This window comes from Panthera tigris, chromosome X, assembly GCF_018350195.1.
Source record: "Panthera tigris isolate Pti1 chromosome X, P.tigris_Pti1_mat1.1, whole genome shotgun sequence".
Taxonomy (NCBI): domain Eukaryota; kingdom Metazoa; phylum Chordata; class Mammalia; order Carnivora; family Felidae; genus Panthera; species Panthera tigris.
The window spans coordinates 119,860,241-119,875,021 of record NC_056677.1 but is presented as its reverse complement, the minus strand read 5'-3'; the positions used below and the strand labels follow the sequence as shown (position 1 = coordinate 119,875,021).

Below are 14,781 nucleotides of genomic sequence, written 5' to 3'. Positions count from 1 at the left end.
GAGGATAAGGTTTCAACATATGAAACTGGGGAGAAAGGCAAACAGTGTATAACATCATCCCAAAGAACCAGGATACAGTTAAGAAAAAAAGGCACTCATCATACCAAAAACCAGGGGAAAAGAAAACACAAATGAGAAAAGCCAATCAATAAATGCCAAAGTCATACAGAGTATGTCCTCTAACCACAATGGAATCGAACCGAAGTCAACAAACAGAGAAATAGCTCTAAGGATTTGAAAAGTAAATAACATACTTCCAGAGAATCCCTGGGTCAAAGAGGAATTCTCAAAGAAAATAGAAATAATATGTGGAACTCAATGATAACGAAAACACAATATATCAGTTTACACAAGAGGCAGTTAAGCAGTGAACGCAGGTAGATTTAGGCTATACATTTACTATAATTGTAATTCATTTCACTAAATCTTTACTTTAGAAACTTAGATTAGCAATAGAATTTCCTGCCTCAAGAAGTTAGAAAAATAAGAGCAAACTAAACCCTAACCCTAAGGACAGGTTAGTAAAAGTGAACACCAAAAGCCAATAAGGTCAGGTTTTTTTTTTAAATATCAGTAACATTGACAAGCCTATAAAAAGACCAACCAAAAAAAGAGGAAAACACAAAATTCCAACATCAAGAATGGAAAAAGCAGATCATTACAGATCCTGCAGCCATAATAAGGATAATATAAAGGGATTATGTATTATGCTAAGGGAATGCTATAAACAACTCCGTGCACACAAATTGCATACAGAAGAAATGGACAAACCCCTTGCACACCATGAACTACTGAAATTCACCCAAAATGAAATAGACGACTGCAACAGTCTTATGGCCGTTAAAGAAATCGAATTTGTATTTAAAAAGTGCCTGCGGGGCGCCTGGGTGGCTCAGTCGGTTAAACGTCTGACTTCGGCTCAGGTCACGATCTCGCAGTCTGTGAGTTCGAGCCGCACGTCGGGCTCTGAGCTGACGGCTCAGAGCCTGGTGCCTGCTTCGGATTCTGTGTCTCCCTCTCTCTCTCTGCCCCTCCCCCGTTCATGCTCTGTCTCTCTCTGTCTCAAAAATAAATAAAACGTTAAAAAAAAATTAAAAAAAAAAAAGTGCCTGCAAAGGAAGTTTCGAGGCCCAGATGGTTTGCAGGAGACTTCCACCACATATTTAAAGAGGAATTACTCCAAATTTATACAATTTCTCCCAGAAAATTAAAGAGGAAGAATCGCTTTCCAACCTGCTTTATGAGGTTAGTGTTACTTTGATAACAAACCAGACAAACACAGAGGAAAAAAAAAAAAAAAGAACTATAGGCCAGTATCTCTAACCGACACAGTTGCAAATTCCTCAATAAAATATTTGAAAATTCAATCTAGCAAAAAAGAATAACCACCATGAGCAATTTGGTTTTACTCTAGGTACGGAAGAAAAACCACATGACCACGTCAAGTGACGTAGAACACACATTTGACAAAAGCCGAGGCTTACCATGATTTTTTAAAAACTCAGCCAATTAGGAATAAGGACTTTCCTCCTCACACTCAGCCCACTACACCTCAGAACCAGCAAAGAAACACCAAATCCTTCTCCCGCTTGCAATCTCTCTCACTTACCTTTCTGTTGTACCTCTCCCACCCGTTCCCTCTTCTTCTGATGCATTTATTTCTCTCGCTTTTTCGCGCCTGCCTCTTCTGCTTTTAAGGTATCATGTGATTGCATTGAGCCCACCTGGAGAATCGAAACCCCCTTTGCCAAATTTAAGGTCACCTGATTACTAACCTCATTACATCTGCCAAATCTCTTCAGAGCAGGACCCAGCTTAGCGCTTGATCGAATAACCAGGTGACAGGACTCTTGGAGAGAGACTTAGATAGACCCCTACCACCAGTGGAAAATTCAGACAACTCTCTGTATGGACAGGGAGAGGAAGTCCTAATGGATAAATTCCGCGTCAGTTTCTTCCTCTTCTCTTCTATTCCTCCAGTGACTAAATCTTCACTTAATGGACGATATGTACGCAGACCGGGCAAGGTGCAAGGGATAGAGCTGCCTAAGAAACCGTCCTGCCCTCGTGGGTAACCTTGTGGCAAGTGCCACGACGTAAAACTGTGTGGCCAATATCAGGAAGGAAAAAGATCGCGTTCAGGAAGAAGCGTGTGTTGGGAGCAGTGCTGTGATAGCTCAAGAGAGGGGCACCCGGACCGGACTGATGAAGACCAAAGTTTGCCATCGACAGCCCTGCAAAGCTGGGGGAGGTGATAATGCCCGCAACGACTTCAGGCCTAAGGTCACTTCTGAGAAATGCTGAGCAGCTATAGCAGTCTTAAGGCAGGGTGGCAAGAATTGTTGAGAATAAGTTTCTTTCTTCTTTCTACTTTTGAAGCATAAGGGGAAATTGAGGGTCAGGTCCCATTGCGTTTTACAAACAAAGCAAATCGTTTCCCCGTGAGCTCTGGGCACGTTTATCAAGTGTCCCTCATCTGTGGGAACTACAGCAATGCCCAGTTGTACGCAGTTCACACTATTGGAATCCTGTTGCTGTTTTTTCCCCTAAAATGAAATCTGCCCCAATGATCACTTCCCTTTTCGTTTCTAACTTCCCTGAGGAGGAACAGCTAGGGGTGAAGACACATACCACTGCGGGGTCAGGTGGAAGGTTCCTGAAGGAAACAATGGGAGTGACTATGAGGATACTGACTGAGCTGCATGAAAATGAGCTTTTGATGAGAAAATGGTTCCCGAAAACGAGATTCAGGCCAGCATCGAACACCCGGGTGCCGACTTAGGAAACCGACTAACCGGCAACGCTTTAAGGGTTGCTGGAGAGGTTCTTTTCGATAAAAGGTCATGATTACTTTCAAAGCACCTTAAGTCTTATTCACACGTAAGTAGTGCAAAAGGAGACAAGATTAGAACGGAGATGATCTTAATACTCAGTTCACGTTTTGTCCCTTCCAGGAAGTGTTCCCTGACCCTGCTCCCTCTCTGCTCTTAAGGTTGAGTTAGGTACCTGTTCTTTCGTCTTTCCATAAGACCCCAGGCTCCCGTCTATAGTAGCACGTGTCTCTTAAAGGTTGGATACCCCTGGAAGCTTCGGGGTATGCTACTCATTCTGTGGCAAGTAAACCGACCTTGCTAAGTGCTTGGCTTGGACTGAGGACTTAGTAAATAGCCGCTTGCAGTTATAAGTGGACACAAAAACAGACCCTAAGTTTCTCGACAGTGAAGAAATAAAGGAGCCATAGTGAATTATAAAATTTGAAGACACTGTTCTGTGTATCCTTACTTGATCTTTCAGAGCCAGACACAGAGGGAATACCCTCCCCTTTTTTTTGACACACTCTCTTCTCAAGTTCTTGACAATGTACTGTCTTGCTTTTCCCCCTACCTGATTGGTGACTCTTGTTCGGTCTTTGTTACTTTCCCCCTCCTTATAAAGGTTAGAATTCCTCTCAGCTACATCTTGGGCCACATTCCCCAATCTGTGCTTCTTTCCATAAGTGATCTCCTTTATTCCCATAGTTTTCAGCATCAATTATGTCCAAAAATCTCAAAGGTATAAATATAGTCCACATCTCTCCTCTGAATTTCAGAGTCAACAATCCCATTGTCTACCTGTATCTCCAATTGAATATCTAATGTTTATTTCAAAAGAACCGTCCGACATTCAACGTGGGACACCAGTTTGTGGTGTTCATCCAACCAAATCTTCCCCCCCCACCCCAATCTTCTCAATCAGAGCAGCCACGAGAATGCTCCTCACAGACCTCTAAACACAGGGACTGTAATGTAACCTGAGGACCACGTCTCCAGATACTGAACCCTGAAATCCACCCACACATTTGTGGAGAGTCTACACTTCCCACAGACTGCTCCCAACCAACGACTGAGAGCAGCGGATACGAAGGCATGTGTATTTGTGGGGATATATATAACCGACTTTGGCTCAAGGACTCCCCGGTGACCTTGCCGAACCCTCCCCAGACTAGATTGTGTGATATACTTTCACTCACACTTCCTTCTGTCCTCTACTCCAGGGCAAACCTACACTTGGATATGATAACTCTCTCAACCTTTCCTGGCATCCTCATTTCCTCTCATAAGTGTTTGCTCTAATAAAATCCATGCACGTTTAGTACTGCCTTGGAGTCTGCCTTTTAGAGGACTCAGATTAATAACAGCAGTACCAAAACTAGGGTGGTCTGAGAAAACAGGTAATAAGATGGGGGTCTGGTACTGGCTCACCCATGGCCCAGCAGATGAAAAGGTGGGGCCTGTTTGGGAGCTAAGGCATGGGTGGTCCATAGCACAAGTTGATAACTCAGTTGCCAAAGATTTCTCGGGGGATGATCTGGGAAACTATCCCATTGCAGAAGACTTTTGTGTTGGGTACGATGAAGTAGGCATTTGAAGGACATGGGGAGTACAAGGCCTACAGAGCAGCAGTTGGCTAGTTAACGCTAAGTTGTATCCATATACTGTAGAAGGCTAATGAGAGACCGAAAGATGTTAACAAGCGGTTAGTAAGATGTTAACAAGATGTTAACAAGCAGTCAGTGTAAGTTGCTGACAGTCACTGGTATAGAAGCAGTCTTATCACCTATAGGACAAGAGTAGACATAACTGAGTAGCAGGTTGCAGGCCCAGGTGTCAGAATACCAGAGATCCAGAAATGTTTCAGTGTTTGGCCAAGAAAGGTGGGTTATGCAAAGATCAGAGACCCCTGATACATGGGACTGAGACACCCCCTGAGGAAGCTGGCTCTACAACAGCTTGACCCTGAGAACTTCTAGGCTGGCTCATCCTAGAGCCAGGGAAGGCAGGGAGCTACCTAGGGAAGGTAGCTCATCCTTCCCTAAAAAGAGCGAGCACTGCCCCCACGGTGCAAGATTCACAGGGCAACTGCTATCCCCTCAGGATCTGCCCCCACCTCCTCTCTTGGCTCCTGGCCCCATAACTGGACTTAAACCCTGACATAACCTGACTGATATTTTGCTAAGTCTATATAAGAAAGAGAAGGTATTATACATGTAGAGAATTATAATAATTAGCTGGTAAGTACTGGCAGGCTCAGGGATGTATCCTAGGATTGGATTTTGAAGGTACTTGATCAAGGAGGCCAGAACGCAAGACTGGATCAGTAATAATTTATCAACTGAGAATAATTACTAGGACATGGGACACCCTAGCAAGGGCCCAGAGGATGGAACAAATTCACTGTTGGCGTGGCTCTTGGAAGTCAGAAAAATTGATGGTCAATACTTAATGGAAATGCTTGATTAACTCTGGAAAACAGTAGCAGAAGGAAAAAGAGACTGTTAGAACCGACCGTGTGAATCTGGAAGGCCAGAGGCTTAGGATCCAGGGAAGGATCAAGAAGACATACCATCAGGACAAAAAGAAGGCAAAAAGGACAAAAGAAGACAAAGCCATCAGGAATGTGCTGGTGAGAGGGGCCCCAGCATCACTAAGGAATTCAGTGGGTTTTTTTCTTCTGCAGGCCAGGACCGATGATAAGAAAGGCAGTCATGGAGCTAAGTTGTTAATATCCATGAAGATGACGGGGCCCCAAAATAACAGAGACCAAGTTACAGCAGAGGGTGGTTGACACAATAAAAAGTCATGTCTTGGGGTGCCTGGGTGGCTCAGTCGGTGAAGCGTCCGACTTCAGCTCAGGTCATGCTGTCACACTCCGTGAGTTCGAGCCCCACGTCAGGCTCTGTCCTGACAGCTCGGAGCCTGGAACCTGCTTCGGATTCCGTGTCTCCCTCTCTCTCTGCACCTCCCCTCCTCATGCTCTGTCTCTCTCTGGCTCAAAAATAAATAAAAACACTTTAAAAAAATTTTTAAAAAGTCATGTCTCTTGCTCAGTTCTTAGACATGAATGAGTTTTCAGATCTGGAATCCATGACTGATGAGATGGCCAGGTCTCTAGGAAGAAGACCCCTTAAACACCATGTCAAGTATATTTCATGATGGTTCCCAAAGTCCTTCCCCTAAAGGACTGTGGGTCATTGACTTAGGTGACTATACAGTGAGGAAAGGGGAATAATAAGACATGTCTAGGACTGTCAATCATAGTTGACATTGATACAAGAGACTCACAGTGTCTTCACAATCCCCTCTCCCACTGGAGTGGTTAACTTAGAAGCCAGGCGCTAAATGGAGTATTGGCTAACATGCGGCTAATACTGGGCCCACTGGTCTACAAACACACCCAGGGTCATTTCTCCAGGCTCCACTTGAACAATTGAAATTGATATAGTTGAAAGTTGGAATGAACCTCACATTGGGCCTTTTGTCTGTGAAGTAAGAGGTATCATATTCAGGAAGACCAAATGAAAACCCCTGAAACCACCTGAAAATGACACTAAATCAAAATAATATCATCACGAGGGAGGGTATGGTGGAGGTCAGTGTCGCCATTAAATATCTAAAGGATGCCGGAGTGGTAGTCCTTACGTCTCTAATTTTCCAATTTGGCCCCTGCAGAAAATGGATGAATCCCGAAGAACGACTATATACCACCACCATGTATATAGTGACAGTCCCGATTGCAAATACTTTGCTGTGCATGGCGTGATTGGTAGGGCCTAGGAATAAGCCATCTGAAGCATCGCACGTCACCAGTGATTTCGTGGATGCATTCTTTTCCGTTCTAATTAGCAAAGAGTGTAAGAAATCGTTCTTTCACGTGGGATCAATAGTATTCATTTATAACGTGTCGTGGCTATATTAACTTTCTTTCCCTCTGTCATAATGTAGTCTGGAAATCTCCGGACCACCTGGACAACCCACGGAACTTCACACTGATCCATTGCATTGATAACATTGTGCTGGCTTGACAGGGCAGGCAAATAGCGACAGCTGGAGTGGAGGTCTTGTTACGACACATTCCAGAAGGTAGAAGATAAAGCCTATTAAGTTATTGGGACCTGCTACTTCAGTGAAATTTTTAGGTTTCCGGTAGTCAGGGGCATGCCAGGATATTCCCTTTAAAGCAAAAGACATGTTGCTAGATCTATCATGAATCCCTCATCACAAAAAAGGAAGCATAGCATCTGGTAGCCATCTTTGGATTCTGGAGGCTTAGACTTCCATAGCTGGAAATATTGCTTCACATATACCTGCTGCCATAGAAATCCACCAGCTTTTTAGGGCTCAAGCAGGAAAAGGCAATGGGAGCAGGTCCAAGCCACAATTCCATCATCCTTGTCACGTGGGCCATAGAAGTCAATAAAGCCTACAGTGTTGGAAAAGAATCCAGTGTGGAGCATATGCTCCAGTGGAATACTCACAGTGTAAGTCCTGGGGATTCTGTCACAAGGCTATGTCATTCATAGCAGACATTTTATGACTTCTAAGAAACAGCTTCTTAAGTATTACTGTGCTGTAGTCGAAAGACAACATCTCACCACGTGTCAAGTACACATGCATCCAGAACTGTATCCTCTGTCGGATGCCCCGAGTTATACGGTCAGACATGCCTAACAGCAGTCTATCGTGAAATGGAAATGTACATCTCGAATTGAACCTGAGCAAGACAAGAGGGAACAAGTAAACTACGTGAGCTGGAAGCCTAGAACTCCTGTCGCCAAAAAGTCGCACCAGAGCCCTTCCATGGCTTGCACCTATGGACCTATGGGGGTCCCTGTGTGACGGACCGAAAAATGAGGAAAAACCCTGAACTTGATTTATGGATGGATTGGCACGCTATGGGAATGCAAAGCAAAACTGGGCACTGGCTGCGTTATAGTCACAGTCAGGGGCAACCTTATAAGATAGCGGGGAGCAAAATCTCCCCAATGGCAAGAGCTCCCAGTCGTGCACCTGGCTATCTACTTCGTGTAGAGGGAGAAAGAGCCTGAGGTGAGAAAAGAATAGATTCCTGGGCAGTGGTCAATGGCCTGGCCTTCTAACCTAGGGCCTGAAAAGACAAGGACTGGAAGGCAAAGACAAAGAGGTCTAAGGAAGTGGCATGTGGATAGACATATGGGAGTAGGCATGAAGTGTGAAAACATTTATATCACATGTCAGTGCTCACCAGAAAGCGTTCATCACGGAGAGTCCACGAGACGATGTTGACAGAATGACTCAGCCAGTTGATGTTGCCAGCTTTTCTCCTCAGCCATCCCAGAAAGCCGTAACGGGCATTTGAATGGAGTGTCCATGGCGACAGAGACGGAGGCTCCGTGTGGGCCCAACAGCATGGACTTTCACTGATCTAGCTACTGCTACTTCTGAATGTCCCAACTGTCAGCAACCCGGACCAAGGCTGAGCCCCTGGCATGACACCGTCCCACAGGGAGACCCGTTGGCCACACGCCACCCCGGCGACTACTCTGGGCCCGTCTATTCTGGAAGGGCCGGCGTTTCATTTTCACAGGGACAGATACTTATCCAGGCAGGAGTTCATTTTCCCTGCTTGTCGAGCCTTCGTCAGTGACACTGTCTGTGGGCTTATGGAACTCCTGGACTGTGGGCCACAGGACGTAGCATCTCACCGGAGGACCCACTTCACATAAGAGCAGGTGCAGGAGTGGGGTTCCACTAGCCATACCACACGCCATGCCGTGCAGAAGCAGCTGGCCTCATAGAACGCTGGAACTGTCTTCTAAAGACACAACCAAAGTGCCAGATTAAAAGACATGCTCTGAAAGGATGGGATGGGGTGTCATCTTGTACACTGAGATGCAGTGTACAAGAGTGTATTTACCGGGGTGCCTGGGGGGCTCAGTCCATTAAGCGTCTGACTTTGGCTCAGGTCATGATCTCACAGCTCACGAGTTCGAGCCCCACATGGGGCTCTCCAGTCTTAGCACGGAGCGCACTTCGGATCCTCTGTCTCCCTCTCTCTCTGCCCCTCCCCTGCTCTCTCTCTCTCTCTCTCAAAAATAAATAAAAACATTCAAAAAAAAGAGTGTATTTATTAAATCATAGGGCTCTATACGGCACTGTGTCTTGCTTATGAAGGTCCATGTGGCTGGGAACCAAGGATTGGCAGTCGAATTGGTCCCACACTGACACTCCCCATAACCCCCTGGGGAATTTTGTGCTGCCTGCCCTCGCAGTCCTGGGCTCTGCAGGGTTGGGAAGTCTAGTTTACAAAGAGCCCACACTCTTGCCAGGGGACATGAGTAATGGCAAGTTATGGCTGCCCCCAGGGCCTTTTGTATTTCTTATGTCCAAGGACCAGCAGGTGAGAGGAACAGCCATATACTTGCACATATGTGTAACTGGTCCTGATCACCAAGTGGACGCAGGGCTGCTTTTTCTCCACTGGGGCCAGGAGGGTTATGTGTGGGTCCCAGGTGGCCTCCTGGTATCTCCTGGTACTTCCTGGTACCCTCTCGCCCCCCGCCTTGTCACTGTGAATGGACAAGTGCAGCAATCCCCGACCAAAAAGTTCTCCAAGAGCTCAAGAATGAAGGTTTGGGTCACTTTACCAGGTAAGCCACCAAGGCCTGCTGAGAAGATAGCTGAAGGCACGTTGACTCCCCGCTCACCCCAAACCTGGCCCCGATTACTTCCGTTCCATCAGCAGGCACGGTTGGATTTCCCTCCAAACTGTACCTTAAATCCACCTACTTCTCTCATTTCCATTTCTTTTTTTTAAATTTCTTTTAATGTTTATTTATTTTTGAGAGACAAAGTGTGAGCGGCGGAAGGGCAGAGAGAGAGAGAGGGAGACACAGAATCCGAAGCAGGCTCCCGGCTCCGAGCTCTCGGCACAGAGCCTGATGCGGGGCTCGAACTCAGGAACGTGACATCATGACCTGAGGTGAAGTCAGACACTTAACCGACTGAGACACCCAAGCACCCTAAAAAACACTTCTTACTGAGTAAATTCTGTCACTATCTAACAAAAGAAATGTTTGCCTGAACAAAACCATTTTACCTAAAAAAAATAGCAATGTTATGGCATGTGGATATAATTTTGATAAAGGATATTGGAGAATAGCATAGATAGTAGTTCAGCTATGGCTTTATATTTTATCTTTCATAGAGGCAGTAAATCCAAAATTCAGAAGACATTTTCATGGGTAAAAGTAGGGTATATGGAGAGAACAAGGACAGAGGTATAATAATCTAGGAATCCATTCCCTTATGAGGATCCAATTAAATTACATTCTATTTAGGGGCGCCTGGGTGGCTCAGTTGGTTGAACATCTAACTCGATTTCGGCTCAGGTCATGAGCTCACAGTTGTGAGTTTGAGCCCCGCATCGGGCTGTGTGGTGATAGTGTGGAGCCTGCTTGGGATTCTCTTTCTCTCCCTCTCTCTCTCTCTCTGCCCCTCTCCCTCTCTCTCTCTCTCTCTCTCTTTCTGCCCCTCCCCCACTCTCTCTCTTTCTCTCTCTCTCAAAAACAAAGAAAAAAACTTTTTTTTTAAAATTTTTTTTTAACGTTTATTTATTTTTGAGACAGAGAGAGACAGAGCATGAACAGGGGAGGGGCAGAGAGAGAGGGAGACACAGAATCAGAAGCAGGCTCCAGCCTCTGAGCCATCAGCCCAGAGCCCAACGCGGGGCTCGAACTCACGGACGGCGAGATCGTGACCTGAGCTGAAGTCGGACGCTCAACCCACTGAGCCACCCAGGCGCCCCTAAAACTTTTAAAAAATTATATATTATTTACCTGTTTGATTATAAAAATTAAATAAGCTCATTGTTGACACTTTGGAATATATATTTATACTATCAGAGATAACTTTTTTACCAGGGGTCACTATTTCCCAGCCTGTCTTTTTTTTCTTTTGTCAAAGATTTTATTTTTAGGGGCGCCTGGGTGGCTCAGCCAGTTAAGCATCCGACCTCGGCGCGGGTCATGATCTCGAGGTTCGAAAGTTTGAGCCCCGTGTCGGGCTCTGGGCTGACGGCTCGGAGCCCGGAGCCGGCTTTGGATTCTGGGTCTCCCTCTCTCTCTGCCCCTCCCTCGCTCAGGCTCTGTCTCTCAAAAATGGATAACCATTAAGAATTTTTTTTTTAATGATTTTATTTTTAAGTAATCTCTACCCCCAACGTGAGGCTTCAACTCACAACCCTGAGATCAAGAGTCGCACACTCTACTAACTGAGCCGGCCAGGCACCCCTTCAGTCTTCCTTTTAGAGCCAATTGGATACACAGTTCTGGGACTCGTCTTGGCAGCTTAGATCCTAAAATTGGATATACAATTCTGTATCCTGCGTTATTCCCATTTACATCACATGATCGACATTTCCCCATATTTTCCCAAATAAAATGGAAGGCCTACATTTGACGTGATCACGTGAATGTGCTGTAACTTATTTTATCCCATTCCCCTGCAGTTAAATCTTTCCCATTTTCCTCAGCTTTTTCTTATTATTCAATGATTCTGGGAGGACCGTGGTCATTCACTGATATATATCCCCGTTTCTGATTTTCTGTTTGATATAGACCTCAAAGTGTAATTTCTCTGGCATAATGCTTGAAAATGTTTGAAGGTTGCTGTCCGTTGCTGTTTCTTTCCATAAAGTCACAAAATGTGTACTAAGTTACACTTGCCCCAGCAATACTTGATGCTTGTTTCATAGTACCTCACCGTCATTGAGCATCATTATGGTTTATTAGTTTTTATAACTTAATAGATGACACATGGCATATCGTTACTGCTTCATTCTATTTTTAAATCATTTTCAATGTTTATTTTATCATTTCAGTTTCTACGTTTTGATATGGCCATGACTTTTTAGTCCCTACTCATTAAATCAGCATCTCCATTTTCTTATTAATATCTAAATAGGTCTAATCATAAAATAATAGATACTCCTAAATTTTCCAACCACATAGTATATAAAGCAAAAATCCCCTTTCCCCATGTGTATCTACTATTAACATTTTTCTCGATAGTGCAATTTTATTCACGTAGCATTTTTTGAACAATAATCCTCAGCGAATTGATAGACCAGGGTTCTTACCGCAAACTCCACCATATCTTTTTGTTTGACCTTGAAAATGTAGAGAACAGATTTTATTCTAATGCGGAGACAGCAGGTGCCCACCCATTCATCCATTCACTCATTTGTTCATTCTTAAGTCTATTATTTTAATGAGTGCCCCATAGGGAGAACTTGGAAATTTTCCATCTCTACCTCTCTCCCAAATCTGCTGGATGCATGAAATTTAACCACCAGAGAATCATTTTAGGAATGATCGATCTGGGGACAGAGCCGTCAAGAGTTTCGACTGCAAGGTCAAGCAACAGACCAATAGTTGCCTCCTTCTATCCATTTTCCCCCATTTTTCCACTCCTCTCCAATACACCAGGCAGGGATTTGGGGAAAATTCCGTTTCTGGAGTCCGTCATCCTTTCTTCTTGTTTACAGCTTTTAAATTTTATATTGGTGAAATTTCATGAGGTTTATTTGGGGGTAAACGGGGGTTGCTTTCCTCACCTGCTATAGGTAAGAAGCTTAAGGTATAAGTTATTTCATGCCTAGTCATCTCACAAAAAAAAAATGGGGTAGGAGTCCCATCACCTTTTTCCTGAATAGGAGTATGAGGAGTATCTTCCTCTTCTGGGTTATAGGTGAATATGGGTCCTGGATGGAATTTGTCCCCGAGCCAGGACTAGGGTGAGAGTATCTGAAAGGCCTGGGTTAGGATGAAGGAAATGAATGAGTTATGCGAGGGCAGGATTGGATCCTGTATTGATTTAAAATTGTTTTCATCATGGATTTTTTCATTGATTTAGAATTCTTAAAATGGTACATCAAAACCATGTGCATCTCGATTTATTGAGTTTTTTTGATGGCCCCTACAATTTCGTGCCTGGTTTGAGTGCCTCCTTTGCCTCATCCTAATCCTGTCCCTGACTTTGTCCCCTAGAGACGGAGGAGGCTTATCATCATCTGTGAGCTCCTCTAGTTATCGTTCTAGTAACCAGAGCTGGATGATTCTCAAATCTGCCCCGAGCTGTCGCTTTTGGAGAAAGTTTTGGCTTCCGTCCATATGCATCTGCTCTAGCACCGGCTGTATTCCATGTGTTGGAGTCTATGTCCTGGTCTGTGTCCTGTGACCACTCAGCTGTTCTTGTTCATTTGGCACTAATGGTGGCAGAACATTAAAACAGCAGGAAAAGGTACCATGCACTTCGGAGACTTCCGGAGACTTCTTTGGTTCGAGGATTTGGGGTCGGTGCGGTTGGAGATGGTGGGGAGCAAGACGTATTCCTCCAAGTATCTGAAGCCGCAGGGGCTCGTAGAAGGTACACGGTTATAGAGATTCTCAACTCTGGCTACATATCACAATCACCTGAAGAGCTTTCACGAATGCTTGTGCCTGTCCTACACTCGGGTTTTCATTGAATCGGTCCGGGGTAGAGCTGAGCCATTGGGATTTTTTTTTTTTAACTCCTCGGATATCAGTGGATAACCAAATTGAAACCCACTATGTCTTGCATTACTCAGGGGCCAGCTGAGGCTCATTCTGAAGGGCACGGGGAGCAGGTCATTATGGATCTGAAGAATCCAAGTGAATAGTGATCTGGAATCAACTGATAGTTGCCACGGGTTTCGGTGAAGAAACATCTTTTACAGCCAAAATTGGTAGCTGGGGGAAGGAGAGTGGGGGCAAGGCTCAGTATCTTTGTAAGATTTGGGCAGTTCTCTGTCCCAATTATAGTCATCATCGGTAGTGAGAGATGACTACTCTTTTCCCCAATTAGCGTCCAAATTTTTGTTGTTTTGTTTTTGAGTTGTAAGTCTGGTCTGTACTTGTAATCAGATTTGAATGTAAAGAATCTCATCAATTGAGCTTCTAAATACAGTTTAAATGTTTACCAATGGGTTGCTTCCAAAATATGTGTTCTCTTTGAGGCATATCTGTTAGGCATTTTGGCGTGTGTTTTGAATATCTTGAGAGACATGTTTCTGCCACTTTTAAGCTAGAGTGTCAAATCTCTAGTTAACATCAGTCTCAATTTCAAGGCCATCGCCCCCTGCCTTCAGAAAATCCCCTCCATTTTTAGGGTTGGAAATAAGCACTGATGTGGAGACGGGCTGATCTTGCTTCTCAGGTCGTCAATGACCATAATGACATGAAGAATCTGGAATGGTTTCTATCTTCATTACCCTAATAGGACTTTGAGGACTATTAGGGTAATGAAGATTAATAGTTCCATTAGCCTTTCACTTTCATGCTAAACCAAAGCCACAGATCATTGAAGAGACAAAAGGTATTCTAAATATCATGTAATTGTCATTGACTGAGAACAATGAGGCACTGCCTTCGGTTCCTTGCAGTAAGTTTTGTTTCAGTCTTTGCTTGGTAACCAGAACTTTCTTTGGTCCAGATTATACCGCTGAAAACAATCACTATATTGTCCTCTCTTCTGAGGTTTATTAAAAGCAGCTCTTGTTCTGTGGTGATATCTTGAGAATGGTGGGGGAGATGAGATGTCAGGTCTGTTTCTCTGTCCTACATTTTGGAATTCTTGATAGAATACTGTTCTTGAAACGCTGTGCTAACATCAGAGGGCTTCTGTTGGGAAATTTTGAGTCATGGTAATTACCTAGAGAAATAATTGACAAAGTATATTTTTTGTCCTGTTTCATAAGTACATAATGGGGGTTTACCTGGCATTTCCACTAAATCACCCCATGAATTTAGGGTGGTCGCTTCTCTTACTGGGGCCTCAGTTTTCACGTCAGCAGAGTAGAGCTGAAGTACATGATCTCAAAGTTCCCATCCAACTCAAATAGTTGGTGATTTGTTGATTTTTGACTAAAATTGGGTAAATTAATGCATGCAGTTTTTACTTTGTA

At 44.3% G+C, this 14,781-nt stretch overlaps 1 pseudogene; it reads right to left on the bottom strand.

Moving 5' to 3' along the window:
* LOC102963046 overlaps positions 1 to 8,566 on the bottom strand; it is an 89,240-nt pseudogene extending 80,674 nt beyond the window's left edge.
* Between the last annotated feature and the right edge of the window lie 6,215 nt (positions 8,567 to 14,781).